Source organism: Muntiacus reevesi, chromosome 13 (assembly GCF_963930625.1).
Source record: "Muntiacus reevesi chromosome 13, mMunRee1.1, whole genome shotgun sequence".
Taxonomy (NCBI): Eukaryota; Metazoa; Chordata; class Mammalia; order Artiodactyla; family Cervidae; genus Muntiacus; species Muntiacus reevesi.
In genome coordinates, this window is record NC_089261.1 from 55747747 (window position 1) to 55774596 (window position 26850).

General features: G+C 40.1%; 1 protein-coding gene across 1 annotated transcript in view; it reads right to left on the reverse strand.

The window, feature by feature from the left end:
* Positions 1–26850, reverse strand: part of INPP4B (inositol polyphosphate-4-phosphatase type II B) — an 838347-nt gene that overhangs the window by 723390 nt on the left and 88107 nt on the right. The window lies entirely within an intron of this gene.

Genomic DNA, 26850 nt, shown 5'->3' on the forward strand with positions numbered 1-26850 from the left:
TCACTTCTCGATGACCAGACAGCTGAGGTTTTACCTCCTGTAAATTTCCCAACAAAGAAGGCCCAGGTGTGTCTTCTTTGTTGGCCACATTCTCCTTCATATTCTGAGAGTCTTTGAAGAACAGAAAATTTTCTCTTTATTTTTTTCCTATGAAAAATGTAAGGAATAGCAGGCAGTAACATTACAGTCTTAGAATTCAGTGATCCAGGAGGCATTTCCTAAGTGTCTCCCTTGGGCCAGGCACAGAGTTAGGATTTAGAGATCCAGTTCAGAATATTGTCAATTATTCCTGTCACCCCCTGCCCAGGTGGAAACGGTTCCGTGCAGACAAGAGCTTTAGGTCTCAGGGCATGTGTTAAAGCTTTTACTCTGGCAGCTGCTGCTGCTGCTGCTAAGTCGCTTCAGTCGTGGCCAACTCTGTGCGACCCCATAGCCGGCAGCCCACCAGACTCCACCGTTCCTGAGATTCTCCAGGCAAGAACACTGGAGTGGGTTGCCATTTCCTCCTCCAAAGCATGAAAGTGAAAAGTGAAAGTGAAGTTGCTCAGTCGTGTCCGACTCTTAGCGACCCCATGGATGCAGCCCACCAGGCTCCTACATCCATGAGATTTTCCAGGCAGGAGTACTGGAGTGGAGTGCCATTGCCTTCTCTGTTTATCCTGGCAGACCTATGTCTAAATCAGGAATTTATTAGTCAGAATAAACACTTTACTAAGATGTAACATTTCAAGATACTCATGGCACTAGTTTTATATGGTCATGCTTACAACAATCAGAGTTGGCCTAACATCAACCAGTCATTCTTCGCTCAAATAAAATAACGTAAGTTTTCTTTCAAATCTTTACTTTTCTTAAGGTTCAACTTTTAGCAGTACATGGCAGTCAGCAGTGATGATGTAGTGTGTTTTTGGTTGTCCTTGTCAAAATAATTCAGTATATCCAGCACCACTGGGTAGCCACCTTGAGGCTCTTAGATTATTTGTTAGGTTTCACTTTATAAAAGTGAAGCCAAAATTGGTTTGTTGTCAACTTGTTGACTGTCCTGACATCAGCAGTCCAGCTGGCATGATGAAGCCCGGGTCAGCCCAGGAGAACCTCTCACAACAAATTTACACATCGGTTCTTCTCTCTCCTATCCCTTTCTGGCTCCATTTGAGGCTTGCTGGGATCTAGGGACAGTTGGAAACACACATCTTTTCAAAGAGAGAAAATGTCAAATCTTTCACAAATTTTCTAGATAAATTTTACTGTTGAAAGTTCCTCTAGGGTAGAATATGCTTCTCAGGGAAACAATGAAATGTTTTTCAATGAATTGTTTCCCCCATGGCAGGGGGGGGCGGTGTGGACAAAAAAAAAGAGAGATGAACTTGATATCAGTATTTGTATGATGAATAATATTTTATTAGAACTGTATAGAACTGTATCCATATCATCTTCTCTTTGTATAAATTGGTACAAAAAATCTAGAATGCTTTTTATGTGTATAGTTCCTGAAAAACTGCCCAGTCCAGGTCCTACTAATTCCTCAGAAAACCCTAGAAGGCGCTACATTAGTGAGTGATTTTCCACCTTCAGCAATTGAAAATTAAGAAGAATAGCAAGGGTACAAGTCCAAGTAAGGTCATATTTAATGGCCTGTGTGGAAATCATGCTTCTTTCCAAACTAGCTGATCTGGAATGAAGAGTGTGAATTTTTCATTTGGAATTTCCTTTTATAACTCTAACCATTCCCCTGTATCGTCTTTTCTCAAAAATAACTCCAAAATATTATTAGCTAGGGATTTCTTTTGCATGTGATTTCTCAAGTAAATGAGTCGTGCTGTTCTTTGGGACATCTTTTACTAATGAGCTTCTTTATTTGGGCTGAAGCAATGGTGACCCTGAGTACCAAAAAGCAGTGAAAATAACTGTTAGGAACCCAAATACCACGTTTGTATTGGAATGAACCGAGTGCAGTTTGAAATGTATACCTACTTTTTCTCTCCTTCTTTATCCACCTCTCCCCTCATCCGCACCAATATTTACCATCAGTTGTATGTGTCTTTTTTCTACTGTTACGCCACATCTACGCTTGAATACTCTTGGGGCAGGGTTTTAAATGCTGCTCTATGCTAATTAGCAAAATGTATTCCTTTCCAAAACAAAACAAAACAAAAATTCTTAATACTGAAGCATTTAAGGGATTCATATACTATTTGCCAATTTAAAAATATGTCTCTCTGCAATATGAAAGGATTCAGTCTCAAGGCGTGGTATGGCTGTGAATTTCATTTTGGAAGTCATTTCTGCTGAACTGGATTTTTTCAATACAATGAGGTTTTGAGGCTATGTATCAGGTAAAATTGTGTAATGATTCTCATATAGCTAACCTCTGACCTATGCATGGGTTTTTGTGCATTCACCTTAGAATGGAGGAGAGTCAGTACGCCCAACAACAGACTGACATGGGGTGCAGAAAATACTGGGTTAAAAATATCTTGCATTTGTATGGCACATTACAATTTAAAATTACATAATTCTTCATAATTACACCTGTCTCATATTGCACCTGTCTCAAAGGGTTGTGAAGATTCAATGAAACAATGCAAGTAAGTTTTTGACACATACAAAGGTCACAGTAAATGGAAACTCTTGTTCCTGTTACTTATTTCATTTTCTTCTGTGGATAACACACATTTCTATTCTATCTGTTCTCATAAATCTGTGAGTCTTTCTCCAAGTTAGCGCTGAAAGCAAGTAATAGCCCCAGACTTATACTCACCTAGGGTTTTCTTTCCAAATGGCATTGAGAAATTTATAGTTCATGAATTCCTCAGACTGTAAGTCTACTGCAATTTTTCAGTCTCCAGACTCTAGATTTCACTGGGATCAATTGGAAATAATATTACATTTACTTTTTATAACTTTTGAAATAAATTTTTAATTTGCATTTAATTATCCCACTCTTTGAAGAGTGTAATATATTTTCTCTTCCAGATTCTCTTCCTCTGTCAGGGATCTCAATTAGTCCTTTTTTCCCTATTACTTTCCAATTGTAAAGTTATAGTTTTAATTCCTTTTAAAAGAGTTGTTCTAAGCCTGACAGACTGAAGGAAAAAAATTAAAAATGGAGGAGTTGTTGCTTCTAAGAGCTGAAGGTCATCCCTTCTCAGCAAGGACGGAGCATGTGTACATACGACTGACAATCACAAATAGACGAGTAATTTGGAATCATGCACAAATTATTTTTTAATTAGGTTTTAATCAATTCGCTTTGGAGAAAAAGAAAATGTCACCACGTGGTCAGCAGAATGATTTGTTCTATTCCCTTTGCCCTGTAAAATGGTCATCTGATCTTCAGCAACAAGCCAACACTCTTAGCATCTCACTATTCTGGTAACATTTTCAGTGACACAATAACAACACCTACTCTATAAAAACAGAAAATGCTGTTGAGCTTAGGGGGTATAATAGACACCAGTACTTGCTAACCGAGAAATCATTTCCCACACCAACCTTCTTCCTCGCTCACAGAATCCCAATTTTCTTCATGTCATGCTTATTAAATCTCAGTAATGACCAAGTCTCAAACCCTCCATCAGCTTCAGGGGAATTGGCCTCCTTTTTAGATCCAGCTCCATCTCTAGGTGGATGGATAAACCATAATGTATCCAGCTCCCTTTGCCAGTGTCTGCCTTACACTGGTTCAGGTAGTAGAGAGCGAGATAGGACGGGACTCCTGATGAGAGGATTCTAAAGAGACGATGGAGGAGAGAGGGCTCCTTTTTGCTCCTACATACCGTCACATCTCCGTATTGTTCTAACTGCAGCTCCCATCTTGGGACCATGAAAAAAGTTAGTCTGCAAGGAAATGCTGAGGATGGCAGAGTGCAAAGAGGAAAGCAAAGTCGAATTTTGGTGACATTAGAAAACTGCTGAATTAACTAACCTTGGGACTGCCCTGCCCCTGGACTTCTTGCTATGTAAGATAATGAATATCCTCATTATTTAAGACACTTTAAGTTGGGGTTCCTGAGGCTTGCAGCCAAATTGTTATAGCCTAACACAGCTACAGAAATATCATTTTATGAGATGCATGTGAAAGGCTAAAAGATGCTCGGTACTTTAGTGCTAGGCTGAGGGGTTCTGCCCTCACTTAACAGCACCCCGAGACCTATTCTCCATCAGTTTTCAACTCTATTAGCATGTGTTATCATAACTTAGGAAAGGTGACTCAAAGCATTAGGCCAAATAATAAATATGCCAAAAAATGAAAGAGCGAGAGCAATACATAATACTCACTAGAGAAGAGAAGTGATAAATAAGGACAGGCCCAAATTTGTAGCTTTTATCATATCATTCTGTAGTGCCTACCCAGAACAAATGAATCTTAAAGGTTATCTGAATATGGCATGTGAGATTAAACACACTATGGATCAACAGAATGATAGTGAGAAATGCCCAAGATGGGGTGTAGTAGAAATAAATGTGAAAGTCTTAGATCTAGGTCCTAGAAAAGGCAGTGTACAAACTTGGGAAAGAGATAAAAAGGAGCTTTAGTATTCTTAGTTGCTCCTAAGCTCAGGGCACAGAAATAATGCTTATGTGATCACCATAAATATCATGCAATCTGCCTTCTAGGCACCACTGAACTTGGTGATTGGACAGGTGGCTTTTAGCCCCAGCTATATATCAAAATTATCTGTGTCCTTTAAAAAATTAAATGTATGGGTCTAACTCCAGGCCCAGTGAATCAGGATATTTTGGAGTTGGCTCTCTGTCTTTGTGCATTTTGTAAACTTCCATGAGTACAGTCAATGAACTGGTCTAGACTCCAGATCAAGCAAGATCGGCTGAACTGATCTCTATATAGGTCTCATCAGTGGAACTTTATATACTTCTGGGAACCACAACTTCAAAGAGACATTTAAAAGTTGAAATGCACACAGAGAAAGCCAACCAAGAGAGTAAGGAGTCTTGTAATTATGTCATGATGAGTAGATGAAAGACCCAAGGATATTTGATGTAGAAGTGGAAGTACTCAGAAGGAACTCATGAAAGGAAGCTACACACACACATTGGGTATTTCAGATTTGACCTGTGAAAGAGGTTTACTGCTTGATAGCTCTGAAATAAAGGATTAGAGACTAAAACAGAAAGTTAGAAAATGACAGATTTCAGATCCATATAAAGAAAAAACTTCAAACCATTTAAATGGTCAACAATGGAAAAGACTGCTTTGAAAAATAGCAATTTCCTCATAACTGTAAGTTCGCTCAAGAGGTCAAGTGAATGACATTGTGGAACACAATTAGGAAGGCTACAGAGGAAATACCTGCCCTCAACAGGAAGTGGATAGAACACCTCTGAGCTTACCTTTGACTCTGCCAGTCTAAGACACTTAGAGCAAATATACAACAGAAAGATCACAGAAACCCAGCACAGAAAGCAAACTTGGAATTCACATGTTACAAGTCCTTCATCCTATGTTAACAGCTGCTAACAGCTACTATATACACATTATCTCCAATTCTTATGACAAATCAGAAAGATTATCTTGTTAGTCTTACTGTATAGGTGAGGAAACCAACTTTTTGAGAAATTAAATATCTAACTTAAATATTTAAATATTAAGTGTAAGAGACAAAACTTTGTCTTGACAAAGTCTCCCCCCCCCCTTTTTTTTACAACCCTCAATGATTTCTCAAGATCCATAAAATGGATACTAAATTCCTTGTTTTGTATTTAAGAATTGCTATGCTCTTTTACCAACCTATATTTTCAACTTTATTTTTCCTCATTACCTTAAATTCACTTTATAATCAAATTAAATTGAACTACTTATTTCTTTCTAGGTACAAGTTCTCCTGACTCTAAGCCTTATATTAAATCTGCTCCTCCATCTCTAAAACTGTTTCTGACATGATTTCTTCTATTTTCCCATATCTCTAAATTCAAACTCAAGGACCAGTGTAAATACCTCCTCTTTCAGTCTCTTTCCTCATCAATTTGAAGTCAAGTTTTCCATCCCTAGAAGCTCCACTGAGTTCTATGCTAGCTCTTTTGGGAATATTAACACTTTTCTGCTTTGTATTTACTAAGCATGTGTGTGTGCATGTGTGTACGACTTACAACAGCTTTCACATGCATATTTTTTCTACTAATTTCTAAAATTCCCCCACTAAATTCTCCCAAAATCAAATGTACCACCATACCCATGGTGAATGGTCAATACTTTTCAATTAAATAAATGAATGAAAAGAAAAATTTGAGCTACAAAGAATTTAAGTGACTTGCCCAAGATCCCAAAAGTAATTTCTATCAAACCTGAGCTGACATATTCTCTAGAGTTTCTTATTATTTTATTTAAGCATTATTTATTAACTTATTACTATTATAACTTAATTGTACCATGAAGCAATTCTGCTGTGAAATTAGTTAACTAGAAACAAGAAAAGAACACGGGCACTCTTGATCCAGCTCTCCAAGGGGTAGGAAAAACATTCAGGCAAATATTTTTAAGTATAGCTCTCTGCTTTCTTCTCTAAAAAAAGAAAACCAGAAAATGTTTGTTTTTATATCTTCGAACAATACTTAAATAATGAAAGCCAAGCACAGATTTGCCAGTGCAGTCACTAAATATTCAAATGCCAAAATTTGCAAATATCCAGAAACTTATATTTCTAATTAAGTAGATAGTATCACGGAGTTGAGAACACAGTCCCTGAACAAATAAATCTGGAAAGTGCTGTTCATATGCCATCATATTAAGAACCAGCAATAAATCATTTTAACAGCTTCTCTGCATGTCACACGTGAAAAAGACTAAAAAAAAAAAAAAAAGTCTTTCAACTCACAGAAGAGATACACAGAAAAGAACACAAAATCAGAGAACTTGGTAGAGAAACATAGCAAAATATGTAAATTATTGAGAGGTTATTGTTTTAAATAAATTGGCAATTTATACGAATGACCAGCCATATACTTGAAGTTAGTGTCAACATTTATAAAAGCCTTCACAGCCAGTTCCAGAGAGGAAATCAATTATGCTGAAGAGCCAAGATACTCTTAAGAAGCAATAAATTATGCTGAAAATACATTCGATGATTGACTCAAAAAAATGAAATAGTCATGGTATAAAGAAATCCAATATATAAAGACAGTCCATTGCAAAAAATAAAAGTGAAGCTTGTGTTTTAATTATTCCAACTGTTCTTACAATAAATGTGATGTAAAACCACTGAAAATACATTTTTTGAAGAAAAGTGTTACCTGAACAAACTGTGCTCTCTTTTTTTGCCTTTGGCCCAATGCTTCTTACTACAGCAAGAAGCATTATTGTCAATTACCACTCTCCACTTCCACTTCTTCTCCTCTGCTTGAATTGCACTTACCCTTTTTGTTTTGCATATGTGCATTTTTAAAAATTTACTTTTTAATTGCAGGATGATTGCTTTACAATATTGTGGTGGTCTGCCATATATCAACATGAATGAAACCCAGGTATACATGTGTCCCCTCCCTCTTGAACCTCCCTCTCACCTTGCACTCCATCCACCCCTCTAGGTTGTCACAGAGGACCAGATTTGAGCTCCTGGCATCATACAGCAAATTCCCACTGGTTAGCTAATTTTACATATGCTAATGTATATGTTTCAATGTGACTCTCTCAGTTCGTGTCACCCTCTCCTTCCCCCCACCTCCTTGTCCACAAGTCCATTCTCTATGTTTGCATCTCCATTGCTGCCCTGCAGGTTCATCAGTACCATCTTTCTAGATTCCATATATGTGTGTTGGTATACGACATTTGTCTTTCTCTTTCTGACCTATTTCACTCGTGTAATAGGCTCTAGGTTCATCCATCTCATTAGAACTGAGTCCAATGCATTCCTTTTTATGGTTGAGTAATATTTCACTGGGTATATGTACCACAACACCTTTATCCATTCATCTGTGGATGGACATCTAGGTTGCTTCCATTTCCTGGCTATTTTAAATTGCACTTACTTTCTAAGTTTCAGATGACAAGTTTGAGAATTTTCCCTGAACACCCTCCCCAAATCCAAGCTGTATGCCCTCTCCAATGTGATTATTAGCCCTATCACTCTGTACTGACCCTAACATAGGACAAGCAAACGTCCTTCCATTTCTTATTCATTTGTACTGCCCCCATCTTGTACACACACAGACAGACAAACAGACACATGCATAGACTATAAGAGCCTGCTAAGCCAGAACATAGCATCTAGTATGCTTTCCAAAACACAGTATGAATGTAACATCTTTTTCATTGTCATTAAAAAAAATACACATCTTCAACAGTTTTAACTGTATCTTGCAATATTCTCCATTTCATCTCAGGGCCATGATGGCAGGAGACCTCAAGCTGGAAAGCTGGTTGAAGTTTTGTGCTCAGATCTCTTTGGATATTTTTTCACATTGATTTCCCATTTTGAAAACAGAGAAAATGTATAATATCATATGGTTTATTTTAAATCATTACCATGAATGCCTTTTTACACAAATACATCACAGTGGCATGTGGCCAAGATAGAGAAATATATCTACATTTTAGCATTCATAACAGAATGTCACATGACTAGATCTTATATTTTCAAATAATTCTGTATTTAAAAAAATGTTCACAGTGGATCTCATTGTAGTCATTGTTCTGAGAGATTTTTAAAGCTCATTCTATATGAGGAAAATTCATTTGAAAGTTTGTTTCTGTTTTTCACACACTGACATAGGTATACAGATTACACAGTCTTTTTGTCAGGTACTATATTAAGTGAATTGCATTATGGCTGCCCCGTTAAAATGGAAAGCTGGGTTAGCTCTGACTTTGTGTCCATTCAAATATTAATCAATCACACACAGGTAAAGACAGGAAAACACAGTATTAGCTAATGGTGGAACATAAACCATTTCAAACTCTTTCAGAACACAAAGCCAGCTGCATAGACATGGCAGCTAGCCAGGTACAGCATGCTCACCAAAAAAATGATCATTTCCGATCTTCTATTTTGAACAAGAAGCCCTGACCCAATTGAATGTAAAGCAGAAATGTGTTACATAACTTGAGACCATGGCTTAGGGGGTCAGAGCCCTTCATTGTCTCAGTCAGAGAGAGTTCGCTGTAACAGACAGGTGCACACAGACATGCCCACACTTCATTTGTTCATAGCTATGCGCTCTGCGTTTCTGTGTCGGGCGCTCTGGCTCTCATCCTGCATTCTGCTGGCATTCTGGAAGCTTGTGAGAGGCCGTGGGGCTTTTAGCAACACTCTGGCTGATAACCAATCAGAGTGAGAGAAATCCATGACCACACTCACATCAGGTCTCCAACTGCATCCCCAAATGCCCAGGCTCAAACACAGATGCCTGGGGTTTGTTAAAGTTTAGAAGAAGAGTCTTGGGAAGGCAGATCCTCTTAGTGATTTAAGTTCTCAGTGTAACTCTGGGAGTCTCCATAATCTTATGAGGTGAGTACATATGTGCATGTCAGTTGCTCAGTCGTGTCTGACTTTTCCCATGGACTGTAGCTCTTCAGGCTCCTCTGTCCAGGGAATTCTCCAGGCAAGAATATTGGAGTGGGTTGCTGTTCCCTTCTCCAGGGGATCTTCCCAACCCAGGGACTGAATCAGGGTCTCCTGTGTTGCAGACAGATTCTTTACCATCTGAGCCACCAGGAAGGCCCAAGGTGAGTTTATTCAAGAGTTAAAAAACAGCTGCTCTGAGCTAATTCTCCTCCAGTTAAAGCTGCCTTTTGGCACCTTGCCAGGAGTGAAGCAATTCTGCAGAAACTGTTTGTAGCCAGCCACCCAAATTTTTCCATGAATTTCCTTGCCTGGATAGAGTAGATCTAATCTACTGCTGCATACAGTTCTATGAGAGAGGGATAACAACTATGCTATCTCTAATCATTGCAGTAGAGTGCAATTTATATGGGTGGGTGAGGGAAGATACGGAGAAGGCAATGGCACCCCACTCCAGGACTCTTGCCTGGAAAATCCCACGGATGGAGGAGCCTGGTAGGCTGCAGTCCATGGGGTCTCGAAGAGTCAGACACGACTGAGCGACTTCACTTTCACTTTTCACTTTCATGCACTGGAGAAGGCAATGGCAACCCACTCCAGTGTTCTTGCCTGGAGGATTCCAGGGACGGGGGAGCCTAGTGGGCTGCCATCTGTAGGGTCACATAGAGTTGGACACGACTAAAGCGAATTAGCAGCAGCAGCAGAGGGAAGATATCATACATTTCAAAAGACTGTGTACTCTGGAGAAAAGAATATCAAAGCAAGAATGAAATCTTAGCCTCCTGCTGTGTCATCTTGGAGAAGTCATTTAAATTCTCTAAGCATGTTTTTACCTGTTTGCAACTACACTCTTACTTACACCCTACATAAATACTGTGAATACTGGTTGAAAATTCATCATTAAACATACTCAAGGTCTTTTCCCAAGTATACTAACTTGTCAGCACAAATGGAAGACTTTCATATTTTTGTTAAACTCATCAATACATTTTACTTATAAATTAAAACAGACAGTATTTAAAAGAAATACTATTTCTTTTATTATATTAATTTCTTCCTTGTTTGGATTTAACCCTCAGTAACAAGGTGTAAGACCAAAAGAATAAACAGTAGAACACACTGTAGAGAACCCAGATGTTACCCTTGCAGATTCAGAGTTCAAGTTTTGCCAGAGAAATTGATACATGATTAAGAAGGGAAACTGACCTTGAGAATTACAATATAACATCATATCTTAAGGAAGAACTCTCAGACCATAAACATATTCAACTTGGACTTGCTGTTCTACCAAAGGAGAAATAAAGAGTATCATGAGGAAGTAGGAAACTCTTTATGACAATTCAACATACTACTTATGTCACCAGAATAAAAATTATGCCAAAACTAGTTTTAACTAAGTTTCAATTGTTATGCTTAAATCTTTCCGTAGCTAGGACATTTTCCAAGTAAAATAACACAAGCTTTGCTTAGGAAAAGGGAATTTTAAATGAAAAAATCAACAAAAACTTTCAACAAATTGTCAAGAGAGATGAAATTATTCCAACCTTATAGAAAAGAAACAAAAAGAAAGTTCTGTAGGAAATTAGTAGTTAAACATATTCACTGACAGTTTTCTGAAAGTTCTATCCTGCTGCTTAAAATTCTTTGAGCTTATTCAGTTTTAAGATGCTTTATTTCAAATTCAAAAAGTTATAACAAAAGGCTAATGTTATTACTTAATTTATGAGAGCATAAATTGTTCTTCCTTAGAGAAAGCTTTATTACATTTTCAAGATATTTCCTATCTCCCTTTTCCATGTGTCAGACAAAATTACACACGTGCACATGTGTATGCAATCAAAAATAAAGAATTCACATCCAAAACATAAACTGAATTAATTCTGTACTTTGTAAGTTAAAAAAGTACAAATAAACCCGAGACAACAGTAAGGACTCTTTTTCTGACTAAAATTGTTGTGTTCATTTCTTGACCCTTTTAAAATGGCAGTTGAAAAAGTATATGAATGAACACATACATCAAACAGATACTGAAACCCTCAAAGGTCATCTCTTGCTTTATACAGTCATGAAAAATTCAAGGCAACTGTCAAAAAATAGCTAGCACAGCACCATACCGTGCTGACATCAAAGAAACTGTTGATATTATAGCTACTTTCAAACAAAAATAATAAGTTAGTTGGGGCTCTGATTGTACTGGTATCCCACCCTGTGAATATAACCATCTTATTTTGACAAGAGCAGAGAGGAACCAGCTGTTCTCCGCAGAGCATATTAGAATTCAGAGCCACCATTCTCGGGAGGTATTCTTGATCGCCAAGGGTTTCCCTATTAGCATCTCTCTATTCCCACCCTTTCACCTCCCACTATCAATGATGACCAGAACCTATCCTGAGATCCTTCAGGAAACTTAAGAAGCTGGAGACCCTCAAATACACACACAAGAGCATGGACATTGGGACCAGATCATGAAGGGCTTTGAATGTGCAGAAAAGAAGTTGGATTCAGTGAGAAGGGCAGTGACGGGCTGCTAACTCATTAAAACAGGGAACATACAATCCCACTCCTGGGCATATATCTGGGGAAAACCATAATTCCAAAAGACACATGCACCCTCACTGTTTATTGCAGCACTGTTTACAACAGCCATGGAAGCAACCTAAGGAATGCTTAAGAAGATGTGATATATAAAATGGAATATTACTCAGCCATAAAAAGGAACAAATTGGGTCATTTGTAGAACTGTGGATGGACCTCGAGATTGTTTTGCAGAGTGAAGTCAGTCAGAAAGAGAAAAACAAATGTCCTATTTAATGCATACATGAACTTACTAGTAAAACAGAAATAGAGACACAGATGTAGAGAACAAGCATATGGAAACAAAGGGGGGGAAATGGGTGGTGGTGGAATGAATTGGGAGATTGGGATTACATATATACACTATTGGTACTAGGTCTAAAATACATAACTAATGAGAACCCACGGCAGAGCTCAGGGAACTCTACGCAGTGAACTGTGGTGACCGAAATGAGAAGGAAATTTTAAAAAGAGGGGATATATGTATACGGACAGCTGATTTACTTCACTGTACAGCAGAAACAAACAACATTGTAAAGCAATTATATTCCATTAAAAAAATTAATTTAGGAGTAAAAACAGGGGACACAATCTCAAAGTGGAGTACATCATCTGTGCTGGGAGCAATAAGGAATTAAGTGTTTGAAAAATAGGGAAAATTATTTGGTGCAACTGCTCATAGAAATATTCCAGGAAGGCTGTGAGAGATAAATAGGAGATTAAGATACACCGAGGGCCTCCCTGGGGACGCAGTGGTAAGGCACCCGCCTGCCAGTGCAGGAGACGCAGGTTCAATCCCTGACCTGGGGAGATCTCACACCTGTCACGGAGCAACCTGGGCCACAGCTACTGAGCCAGAGCTCCAGGCCTGGGAGCTGCAGCTACCGAAGGCCACGCAGCCTAGAGCCCGTGCTTCACAACCAGAGAAGCCACCACAAGGAGAAGCCTGTGCACCGCAACTGGAGAGCAGCCCCCGCTCGCCGCAACTAGAGAACAGCCACTCAGCAGCAAAGACCCAGCGCAGAGAGTAGCTAAATAAAAGACACACCAAGGACACAGCTGAGAGGAGAGAGCGTGATAATGCACAGACCCCAGTCCAAAAGCTGTCATGGCCTTCTGCAACAAAGCTTGCTTACCTGGCAGTGGAGACAGCACATAATGCGGTGATCCAACATTAAAGATTAGCCAGGCAACAGAAATGCAGAAATGACTAATCATAGGTCCTGAGGGACAGGCGAGGCAGGTGAAATCTATAAGGTGTGTGTGAGCCAAAACGATATTGGAGGGAGGGGCTGAAGGACTGGATCTGAAATACTGTGAAAAATAATACAAGAATCATAGTCACCTAAGTACGCCCTGAGTCCTAAGCCACACTGAGTGGTGGATTACATGCAAACAATCTTCCCAAACACAACACAGAAAATCAGACTGGTCCATGCAGGAAGAGCTGATAATGGAGCATCAGTAGAATGGTGGAAGGTGATCCCTGTGGTTGGAATAGATGGATCTTCTCACCCTACTCCAATCGACCGGAGATCCAGTGTGGTATAAAACCAATCTAACAAAATAGAATTAGTTTTGGTTAGATTCAGAAAAAGTATACAGGATTTTCATTGCTATGTATGTGCTCACTCACTCAGTTGTGTATGAATCTTTGCGACCCCATGGACTACAGCCTGCCAGGCTCCTCTGTCCACGGGATTTCCCAGGCAAGAATACTGGAATGGGTTGCCATACTCTCCTCCAGGGGATCTTCCCAACCAAGGGATTGAACCTGCGGCTTCTGCATTGGCAGGCAGATTTTTTACCACTGCACCACCTAAGCCAACGCCATCACAATTTCTATCATTCTGAAGAGAAACAATAACTAAACCAGTACAATAGCATATTATGCCATCTTTCTTTTATTTATGTCAACTGAATTAAAATTGAGCATTGTTTTACTGATCATCATTATCTCTCTTTTTTAAGCTAAGATTTCAGCTCATAAAAAGTGTATAGGAAACTGTCAGCAAAAGCTACCAGTTTTATGAAAACACAGGGTGAATACAATGTAAATCAAAACTACCATTCATTTCCAGCTAATGAGGTGCTCTGTTTTTTTCAATAAATATATTACTTCATCGAGGTTGGTCTGTTGGTTTTTTCCAGACCATTAGATTCTCACTTAATGAGATTTTTCTCCCTAAAGAAAATAGAGATATTGAATCAATATAGCCTCCTATAGAAAAGTACAGAGTAGACCAAAATTTCCATGAACATCCTAAATTTAGACACTGGATAGAAATATATGAGAATACCTTTTTATTTATTCAATCACAGTCTTCATATTTTTTAATTCATTTATATTGTACAGCAAATATTATTTGTATGGCATAGCCCATCTGTCGGTCATTTACATATTCCACTGCCATGGTTTAAAAAGGTATCCAAACATAGAAAAATAAAAGAATAAGATATAAATAATATATAAATGTTTGCTTCTTCTTGCTAATGTCTGTTTAAAAATCACCTGGACTTTTATTAGTAAGTTGTTCATGGTGAGTCTGGTAGTTAGGCATAACTACCAGAAAGGCATGGTGAAAGGCATAAATTCTTTTCCTAGAGAAGAATCTTAAACAGGGTGAGTTCAAAGTGCTTCCTTACCTAAGACCATAGAAAGCTAGAGTTGAAATGGAACTTAGAGGTCATGTCTATGGGTTCTTAAACCCAGAAAGTCCACAGATGACACCAGCTCCTCAAATTACATGGGGGAATCATTCCTGCACTTGCATACGTGCATTAGGAGTCAGGGAAGGGTCAGTAGGGACAATATACAGAGATTGCAGCAGATTCTTAAGTGAGTCCAATGACTCCAAAAGAATGTAAGAATAGCCACTTTATTCTGCCCATAAGATTTAGTCTCTATAACCTACACATGTAGAATAAACTCTTTATTCTTCTGCACCTTAGGAAATGGAGACCCAAATTGGGGAATAGAAGAGTCACCCAAGGGCATGTAACTATTTAGTGCTTCAGATGCTGGCTTCTCAGATAGTGATCTAAATGCCTACTCTTCTTCCCCCACCACTATTCAGAGGCCTCCACCGTGAAACCTTTAAAATGGAGCTTTTAACTTTACTGCAGATTCTAATGTCAGGGTTAACGGTTAACAACACTGCCCTAAAGGGAGAAAGGAATCAAGAGAAAGTGAAAATAGTAATATGAAAGAGCCAAAAATTAATGAGCAGTATAAATAGTAATTTACTTATATTTTCCATAAATTTAAGACATCCAATACATGTGTCTATAAACCCATATATGCTCATTTTGGTGGGATCACCGATGATATTGAGAGAGAATGTAACAAAATAATAGCTAGGTCTGGGTGTAACTGCACACATACCAAACATTTCTTTGTTTCTTTATATTTTTTCCTCCTCTCAAGAACACACTTGTAATTGCTAATTGTATAATCAGGAGAGAGAAATTTCAAAGACACAAGGAAAAAATGGCGTTTTTAAGAATGGTAAGTTATAATACTTTAATGTCTCCTCGGTCACTCTTCTGTACTTTTTCCTCTGGAATAGCTCAGGTGATAAAGAATCTGCCTGCAATGCAGGAGACCTGGGTTTGATCCCTGGGTCAAGGAGAGCCCCTGGATAAGGAAATGGCAACCCACTCCAGTATTCTTGCCTGGAGAATCCCATGGACAGAGGAGTCTGGTGGGCTACAGTCCATGGGGTCACAAAGAGTCGGACACGACTAAGTGAATAACACACGCTGCCACTCTTCTGTACTCTTTTCCCTCTGGAACAAACACCCTGGAACTTAATATTGGGAATTTACCTGGAAAGGGAAAAAAGTCAAAGAAGCAATATACTTTCGTATTCTAAACCTAAGGGAGGAATATAATCTATCAACAACAAGTTGTAAACACAATTAGTGTAGGTGACTTATATCATTCGATCTGAAAGCCCTAGCATCTGTTAGAATCCTTTCTCAGGATGGAAGAGAGCTCAAGAAAATGAGCTCTGTGGAGAAACTGAGTTCAAACCCAGTCTCTCTCAATTTCCAGATGTAAGACGTCAGGCAAGATATTTAGCCTTCCTGTGCCTCTGTTTCCAACACAATGAGGATAATAGTAGTACCTGTCTTATTCTGGATTCCCCCAAAATAGAACCTGATGAGATCTCGTGTGTAAGTTATTTACTTGAATGATGCCTCTGGAAGGAGTGAGAAATTACAAGAGTGAGACAGAGCTATGCAAGAGCACATTATCAAAGCTGCTTCCATAAGCCACGGAGGCTTGATTCAGCAGAGACCTCTGAGAGCATACAAAACGCCTCTTAGAATTGGAGGGGAAGCTGCAGTATTTACCCACCAGCTCTTGTGCAGCTTCTGTTGAGGCTTGCACTGACCATGTCAAATCCCATTCACTTTTGTGTTAGGCTCACAAACACATCTAGCGGCTTCCAGCAGCTGTGGAGCAGGCCTGAGACGGGAAGGAGATGGGCACACACAGCGCTTGAGGTGAGGCACTCAGCACCAGACTGAGCTCTCACAGAACTATCTGACACAGTGATAACTGAGATCAGAGTCAAGTCAAAACCACTGACAGGGCGCTGACAGCACCGGCTATATTACTCACCTCCAAGCATTGTGGGAGGGATTTAATAAGTCATTCACGTTGAAATGGTCAGAATCACATAGTAAGACATCAACTCAAGTTAGCTGTGATGATTAGTCTTTTAATATTTGTGAAGCGCCTACCAGATGCCAGCTATGGTGTACTAGGTTATACGAAAATAATAAATAAATAAATATCACCAACTCTGCTCTTGTTACTGAGCCAACAGGAAAGCCAACCTACTGACATCAGGCTGTGGTGAAGGGAAGAGCAGCATTGATCAATCATAGATGCCAAACAAGGAGTGCAAGCAGCTGATGTTCAAGAAACACCCAAACTCTCCAACGGGTTCCAGGGAAGAATTTTTAAGGGCACGTTGAATGAAGGGAGTCACAGGGTGTGTGATGAGTTCATGCAAAACCCTCTGATTTGTGATGATGAGGTAACAGGGTCGTATCACAGGGGTTTAAATTATCAGTTCTCAGGTCCCAGTGGTCTGGGGGCTGCATGCTCATGGTCATGCAAGCTGATGCTTGATGACCATGAGCATGGCCATACTTATGAGGAGAGCATGAAGAAGAAGGAAGCAGACTTCTTTCACTTGATGGGGGGTTTTAGTATCTGTAAAACAACTCAGGAACGTGCATCAGGTACTGTAATCTATGTACTTCAGGGAGGAACTAAAGATTCTGTGACTGCTATATGGCTGATTTACAGTTTAAATTCTTACCAGTTCTACTGGCCCAACTGCTACTTTTGTCAGTACGTGTTCACATCCTTTTATTCATTAATTTTTGAGCCAATTATTTTTTGATTCAGGGGAAGCCTGGGAGATTACAGTTTTTCTACAAATAAGAGGCAGGCAGAGGACATGGGGGGAGGGGTCTGTCCCAGGAAGGCCCCAGAGTGTCCCGTTCAGTTAGACTTTCAATCTCGTCAATGTCTATGAGAGGCAGCAAAGAATCAAGCATTTGTCATCCAAAGCAATGCATTTTTTGATAAAGGCATACATTGAGTCTAGGAGAAACCCACTCTGTCCAAATATCAGAACATTCAGGTTTCACAGAAGATGTTGTGTCTGCACAGAATCTTGACAGATAAGTAGGAATGGGCTTAGGAAGAGAAGAATTTCATGTAGTGAGAATGTCACATATAAAAGAGTGTCACAAGGCAAGAAAGATCATGGAAATTTTAAAGAACACGGAACTTTTAAAGAACAGTAAGGGGTCAAGGGGTGACTATGGAATGGATCACCCTTGGGAAGGGAATTTTCTTCAGTAAGTAGCACAATTCTCTTTCCTTCTTTACCTACAATTATTTGAACCTAATAAGGCCCTTAGCCCTGTTGTTATCTAATTTATAATTGGACTTAGGTTTCTGGTTCCAGTACCCATATTATCTATCAACTTTGACTTTCTGTGTCATAGCTATACTTACGGGGACAGCTTTGCTTACATCTGGAACAAGGCAGATTAAAAGTCAGTAACAGTTCAGGCAAAACCAAAACACCTGGAATATACATTTTTCCATGGATGAATGTCAGGTAACAAAGCCGTGCCATGTAGAGGCAAAGCAAGATCATGAAGGATCAATGAGAGCTTTTGCTTTAGTTTTGTGTTAATTCTACGGGCAAGGAAAGGCTATTTCAATAGCCCAAAGGCCAATGTGACGAAAGTCAACACTAGTCTAGATGAGCAGCACTGAGGATAAGAGGTAGAATTTATAAGTTTTGGTGAATAGATATATCTGGAAGTTGAGAAAGAATCATTTTTCTTAACATGATCTCCAGGTTTCTGGCTTAAGTGGATGATGGTTTGCTGATGTTTTCAACAAAGACAGGAAATAAAGAAGAGACTATGTCTCAGATAGGGCTTCCCTGGTGGCTCAGATGGTCAAAAATCTGCCTGCAATGCAGGAGACTTGGGTTCCATTCCCAGGTTGGGAAGACCCCCCCCGGAGAAGGAATTGGCTACCCAATCAGCATTTTGCCTGGCGAATCCCATGGACAGAGGAACCTGGTGGGCTACATACAGTCCATGGGGTTGCAGAGAGTCAGACATGACTGAGCGACTAACATATGTCTCAGCAACTAACATATATCTCAGAGAAAGGAAGAAAAAAACAATGAGTTCATCTTGCATATGTCAGTCTTGAGGGCTCTACCAAGCTCATGGGGCCCACAGCTGCTGCGCTTGTTTCCATATTTAACTTTAGAGATGGCCATGCTGATGGGAGAAGGGCACAGGGCTCCCCATGATGACTTGGAGGACACTTTCAAGTACGTTTCTGGGCATCAAATTGAAACTGGACCTTAATAAGGAAACCTGTGATATTTTAATAAGGTAAACTACATGCAACTATTTTTTAAATCTCCACTAATTTACTCTATCCTCATTAGACATTAGGTGCATAATAGGCATTTCAAATATGATATGGATTAATGTGGTGTCTAAAATTCCACCACTGATAATTTATTACTCTTAAAACATTGTTCCCTCTAGGAATTTTTATTTTAAAAGTGCAAACACCTTAGGATCCACACATGAAGGTATCATTACTCATCGACAAATCTATTTTTTTCTTCATCTAGTTGGAAGAAAGACACTATGGAAACAGGAGCTTTAATATGGGAGGGAGGAAGGAGGTTGTCTGAAGCACAAAGGGGAGGACAGCTTGGAAAGAGCTTCTCATTTTTCTTTGGGATCAGAAGTCATTAGCCCAAGGCCCAGAACCTGTCTGGAGGGAATGTGGACTTGGGTGAGGTTCAAAAGAAATGAGAAATAAAGCTCTTTGGGGACAACTTTCAAAATCTAGTACAGTGTATGATGTGAGAAAACTAACTTGAAAACACTAAAACCAAACTGGGCTATGCTTGCAGAATATTGATAATAGTCTATTTGTTGTTTTTTTATTAACAAGATCAGATTGCTTCTTGGTCATGAGAGTTTTCCAAGGAACCTGAAGTCATTCCTTTGGTTGGGAGTAAAGCCACTGATAAAGGTCCAATGTCATCGTTTAGTTTAAAATATCAAGTGATACGATATAAAATTTTACAATAAAGATAAATCTTCATTTAATCACGTTCATATAAGTAAAAGGGCTGCAATTTGTGAAAATACCTAAGCTGGCCTCTCAGCTTATAGAGCAGATGAACTCTTATGACAGACCATTTTTTCAATGAACTGATAGCACTGGTTTTCCTGCCTAATAAACTGCTACCATGGGCATCAAATCTTCATCTTCTCCATTAAGTGAAACTATTCCCACTGTCCTCCTACTACATTCTTTCATTAGGCAAGCACCTCAGGTCAGAGTTTCTTCTACCAATTATAGGCCTCATCAATTCTCCAATCTCAGTTTTAAAAGGCTCTAATAGGAATTTAAGTTTCCTATAACTAACAAGCAATTCCATTACAAAAAGAATGAGGGAGAAAAAAGTGATTATGGGATTAAAGGGGAAACATACATGCTCATCTATTTCAGTACAACTCTGGGCCAAGTTCTCTGACCAGCAGTAGTGAGACAAGCATCTTCTAAGGGGTTCACAGTCACAGGAAACAGCTCTGAGGTGCCCAAATCACCACAAGACAGGGTAAGAATCCTTAACCATGAAAAGGGAACCAACTACCTAGAGATGCAAGATGGGCTGCCAAGAGATGAACTTATCTGCAATGCAGAAATAGAGATGCAGATGTAGAGAACAAACCTATGGACTGGGAGACTGGGACTGGCATGTATACACTGATAATATGCTTAGTCGCTCAGTCGTGTCTGACTCTCTGCGACCCCACGGGCTGTAGCCGGCCAGGTTCCTCTGTCCACGGGGATTCTCCAGGCAAGAATACTAGAGTGGGTTGCCATTCTCTTCTCCAGGGGATCTTCCTGACCCAGGGACTGAACATAGGGCCCCCACATTGCAGGTTGATTCTGTACCAGCTGAGTACCGGGGAAGCCCATAAATGTACCACCAGGTATAGAATGAATGACTGATGAGAACCTACTGTATAGCACAGGCAACTCTACTCAATGCTCTGTGGCGACCAAAACGGGTAGGAAATTCGAGGAAGAGGGAATATATGCACATGTGTGACTGATTCACTTTGCTGTACATCAGAAACTAACACAGTATTGTAAAAAAGACAAGCTGCCAACAAGATTGCATGAGCCTGTCAGTCAACCAGTAATACAAATGAAGGCAGGTGCTATTTTAGATACTAGTGACCACAGCCTAGGAGGGGAGTGTCCTGCACCCAGTAAGTGCTAGAAAGACACGAGATCATGGAAGAGGATGATTGAGGGGGCTTATGGCCAGGACATGGTCGTACGAGGCTCTGAACTGAAACCACAGCAAAAACAATATTCCCAGGCAGGAGCAAACTACCTAGCCATGTCTGGAGGACAGGAAGGAAGTATGTCATTGAAGCACAGTGAACAGAGGGCAGAGAAAGAAGGAAAGTCAGAGGTATTCAAAGAGAGATTATGAGGGCTTTTAGGTAATGTAAGTAGAAGTCTTCATTTCATTCTAAGTAGAAGCCATTAGGGAGCTTTCAAATGGGAATGCTGTGGTCTGATGTATGCCATGGAGAGCTTTCTCTGGCTACTGTGTGCAGATCCTATTTTGGGGGGACCAATAATAGAGGCCAGGACACTGATTAGGATATTGTGTAGTGGAGGTAAGATGATAATGGTGGTAACACAGGGGCAAGATCACAGTGGCTTGGACCAGGGAGATGGTGAAAATGTACAAGATTCAAGATATATTTGGTAATAAACTGGCAAGACATATTAATGAATTTGGTATGCAAGATGCTGCTACTGCTAAGTCACTTCAGTCATGTCCGACTCTGTGCGACCCCATCCCTGGGATTCTCCAGGCAAGAACACTGGAGTGGGTTGCCATTTCCTTCTCCAGCGCATAAAAGTGAAAAGTGAAAGTGAAGTCGCTCAGTCGTGTCCGACTCTTCACAATCCCATGGACTGCAGCCCACCAGGATCCTCCGTCCATGGGATATGCAAGATGAGGAAAGGGCAAATCAAGGCTTACTGTCAGGCCTGGCCTGAACGGCACTACACGTGGTACTCACTTATGCTGAGATATGGAAGACTCAGTAAAGATAAAGGGGGCTTCCCTGGTGGCCCAGACAGTAAAGAATCTGCCTGCAATGCAGGAGACCTGGGTTCGACCCCTGGGTCGGAAAGATCACCTAGAAAAGGGCATGGCTATCTACTCCAGTATTCCTGCCTAGAGAATCCCACGGACAGAGGAGACTGGCAGACCATAGTCCATGGGGTTACAAAGTGTCGGACACTACTGAATGACTGAACGCGCACACACACACACACACACACACACACACACACACAGAGTTAGGAAAAACAGCAGGAGTTTCCTGGTCGTAGTGAGTTGGAGATCCTAATTATAAAGCCAACTAAAGACAAGCAGATAATTGAAGAATGAGTACAAGATAGGTAAAGGGGAGGTCCAAGCCAGGGATAGAATTTTTTGAGCCATTAGAGAATAGTTATTAACTAGATGCTGAGTTGTGTCATTCAATTCACATTTATGAGGCATCTGCAATGTGTAAAGCAGATACTAGTCCTTGTGCTGGGATAAATAGGATGGCTGTCTACAAGAAGCTGCCAACAGAGTGTGTGCATGTGTGTGTTTCTGGGGTGGGTGTGAGACACAAATAAGTAAAATACACAGCAGAAGGGAAAAGCTATAAAAGAGAGCAAAGAAAAGTAGAGTGGGAATACAGTGAAAGATGTGATTAATTCCAACTGAACAAGCTGTTTCTCAGAGGCTATGACATTTCAAGTGACCCTTAAATAATATGTGGGTAATAATAGGTTGATGAAGAGGGAAAGGGTTGAAGGGCCAGGCTGGGCAATAGCAGGGAGGTACAAAAACCAATACAAAACACCATCATGGACCTGGAAGGAATAAACAAATACACACAACACTGTCCCCAGTGGTAAAGGAGTTTAAAGTCTACGTAAGGAGAACTACAAGGACACAAATAATGAAAGTACACTCCGAAGAGGTCAGGGAAGGGTGTGGATGAAGTATGAAAGCCTGTTGATACCATGGGAGCTGAAGCTTTGAAGACCTGCTAGGAGTACCATTGCCCCTGGGGTCTGAATCTAGGAAATGGATACTCTTAGAAACTGATGCTGGAGATTAAAAAAAAAAAAAAAAAAACCCTCTTAGACTAGAGATAAGAAAGAGATGGGTCAGAGAGGCCAGGTTGTTATGCCTGCAAATTCTCAATAAAAAACAGGCCTGGACTGTCTTTTGCCCTTTGTCATACACCATAACACTAATTTGACTATAATTAATATCAGCAAAGAAATTAGAATACTAGTATAGAATGAAAGTAGACATAAAATCCAAAGGTCAGGATCTTCTACTAAAAAATTACCTTATTTACATTTACCATTGCTTGCAAACCACTGCCAGGAGATATAGAGTCTACAAATGACAGACTATTTACTGTGTACTTGCGTACTTACATTTCAATGTGGTACAACTCTCTAGTTGAATAGACGCTTTTATTATTAAAAATCTCACAGGCTATTCATACACACACCTATTTACATATGCAAATGTTGCTCTCTCTATAGCAAATATACTGAGATATTTCTCTTTTTGAACTTCTTAGCCACACCATGCAGCCTGTGGGATCTTAGTTCCCCAATCAGGGACTGAACTTGCACCACCTGAGCTGGAAGCACAGAGTCTTCACCACTGGACCGCCAGGGAGGTCCCCTGACATACTGCTTGATCTGAGATCTACTGGCTAAATTAATTTTTATGTGAAAGCCTCCACTTTGCCTGATATTCATTTGTTAGAGAGCAGACATGATGGAGGGAATTTGCCTACAATGCAGGAGACCCAGATTCAACCCCTGGGGGGAGAAGATCCCCTGGAAAAGGAAACGGCAGCCTATTGCAGTACTCGTGCCTGGGAAATGCCATGGATAGAGGAGCCTGCCAGGCTACAGTCCACGGGGTTGCAAAGAGTCGGACATGACTGAGCAACTAAGCGCAGCACAGCAGAAGGGCAGTAGCCAAAATTTCTGCTGGTGCTATTCATCTCAGAAGGGAATGAAAGTGACTTGAATTTCCAGAGGCTAAGTGCCATCTGGTCCTATGTAAAAGAGTAGCGAATGCCTGCCCTTCAAAAGGTTTCCCCTCCGTAGCTCAGCAGTAAAGAATCTGCCTGCAATGTAGGAGCTGCAGGAGACACAGGTTCAATCCCTGGGTCTGGAAGATCCCCTGGAGGAGAGAATAGCAACCCACTCCAGTATTCTTGCCTGGAGAATTCCATGGACAGAGGAGCCTGGCGGGATATAGTCCATGGGTCACAAAGAGTCAGACATGACTGAAGCAATGACTTAGCAAGCACACACACCCTTCAAATGTTATCCCTCGTCAATGGAGATGGCCTCAAGCATCACTATTGCCAGTAATCTTGAAAACTGGGATGATAATACCCAGTATAAAACTACTGTGGGTAGTATGTTTTATGTCTCCATTCTGCTTTCTTTCACATTTTGTTTGTGTTCTTTTTAAAAGAAGAGTGAAAAAGTGAAAGCATTAGCCGCTCAACTGGGCCCGACTCTTTGCGACCCCATGGACTGCAGCCCACCAGGCTCCTCTGTCCATGGGATTTCCAGGCAAGAATACAGAAGTGGGTTACCATTCCCTCCTCCAGGGGATTTTCCCAACCCAGGGCTTGAACCCGTGTCTTTTATGTCTCCTGCATTGGCAGGTGAATCCTTTACCATTAGTGTCACTTGACCCATTTTGTTTTCTTTCCCTTTTTGTTAGTGTTATTTTTAAGGGAGGACTGCAGGCCCATAAACATAATCTCAGAGGCTTTCCTTAAACTCATTTCTCACAGTGCTCAACAATCATTTCTCCCTTCCTATCTAGAGGGTGTAATTCCAAGACGATGAGAGAAAAACTTGCTATCTGGACATCCTAAGAAAATAACTTGCTTCGGAGGCCTGCCTGCAGCCACATGAAACCAATGCGATTGCACTGGTGTTGGGCAACACACATGAACTCACTGCATCTGTGATGAAGACACCTGCGGGCTCATTCTCCTCCAACTGTTCTTCACCATGACATTCCTTTAGCCTCAGCTTGAAGATCAGAAGGGGGAAGTGCTCTGACTCCCTCTAAAGGCAGATTAGTCATGTTTGGACAGCTCAAATCATCCAAAAAGTCTTCTTTCTACCTGAGTTGAAATCTGCTTTCACATAACTTTAATCAATTTATTCTTATTGAGCCACTGGAAACTACACTGAGCATGATGCCTTCACAGTCAACATCTGAAATATTTGAAGGCAAAACTGACCAGTACTCCAATTACAATTACTGCCTAAGCAAGTATTCAATTATCAGTACCTCATACATAATCTCTATTTTTTTAAATCAGCCATTCCATCTATAGCCTGGCTACAAGAGTCACTCACTGATTTTGTCTTCTGCACTTTTTCTTTTTAAAAATGAAAATGTTCTCTTACATGTAGTTTAGAATTCAGAAAAAAATTGCAATGGTAGAGGAGAGATTTTCTGTATACCATGCATACCCAGTTTCTCATATTATTAGTATCTCATGTATAATAATATGGGACATTTGTCACAATTTATGGACCTACAGTGATGCATGATTATTTACTAAAATCCAGATTTATTCAGATTTCCTTAGTTTTTACTCAATGTCCAAGATCCCATCTAGACATAACATTACATTAGGTTCCTCATGACTGTGATAGTTTCCTTTTTTTTTTAATGACCTGGATACTTTTGAGGAATACAGGTCAAATATGTTGTAGAATGTCCTGTCCTTCAGTCAGGATTGTCTGAAGATTTTCCCATGGTTAGACTGGGATTACGGACTCAGGGATAAAGACAAGGGAGGTAAAGTGACACTTTCAACACAGCAGGTCAAAAGTACATACTATGAACGTGACATCAGTGTTGAAGCTGACCTTGATCACCTAGAGAGGTAGTGTTTATCACGTTTCTCCTCCACAAAGTCACTCTCCCCTCACCTGCCTCTCCAGACTGTGTTCTTTGGAAGAACATCACAGTGCAGTGCCCATATTTAAAGACTGGAAGGTTAAGCCTCCTTTCTTTGAGGATGGAATGTCAACATACACTATTTGGAATTCATTTGCATGGGATGTTTGTCTAGGACCCTCATTTACTTACTTATCACATCATTTATTTACATCTTTATGGACTCATGGATATTTATTTTATACTTTGGGTTATAATTTAGTACTGTTTTCTTTATCTGGTTCCTAGAATTGTTCCTGCTTTGGTTACTGGGAGCTCTTTCATTTGGTGGTTTTATTTCTTTGAAATAGCCTCATCATTGGGGGCTTTTATTTGCTTGATTTTATTTAAGTACTTCCTTACTTTCAGGCATTATAATATTCTCTGGACTCAAACTGTATTAATATATCTCCTACCTGAAATCTAAAATCAACCATTTCCCCTAGGTGCCCTATTTTATGTATTTGTTTGTTTTTTTTTTTCCAGTGGGTTTTGTCATACATTGATATGAATCAGCCATACAGTTACACGTATTCCCCATCCCGGTCTCCCATCCCACCTCCCTCTCAACCCGATTCCTCTGGGTCTTCCCAGCCCACCAGGCCCAAGCACTTGACTCATGTCTCTCACCTGGGCTGGTGGTCTGTTTCACCACAGATAATATACATGCTTTTCTTTCAAAACATCCCACCCTCACCTTCTCCCACAGAGTTCAAAAGTCTGTTCTGTACTTCTGTGCCTCTTCTTCTGCCCTGCATATAGGGCCATCGTTACCATCTTTCTAAATTCCATATATATGTGTTAGTATGCTGTAATGTTCTTTATCTTTCTGGCTTACTTCACTCTGTATAATGGGCTCCAGTTTCATCCATCTCATTAGAACTGATTCAAATGAATTCTTTTTAATGGCTGAGTAATATTCCATGGTGTATATGTACCACAGCTTCCTTATCCATTCATCTGCTGATGGGCATCTAGGCTGCTTCCATGTCCTGGCTATTATAAATAGAGCTGCGATGAACACTGGGGTGCACTTCTCTCTTTCAGATCTGGATTCCTCAGTGTGTATGTATTTG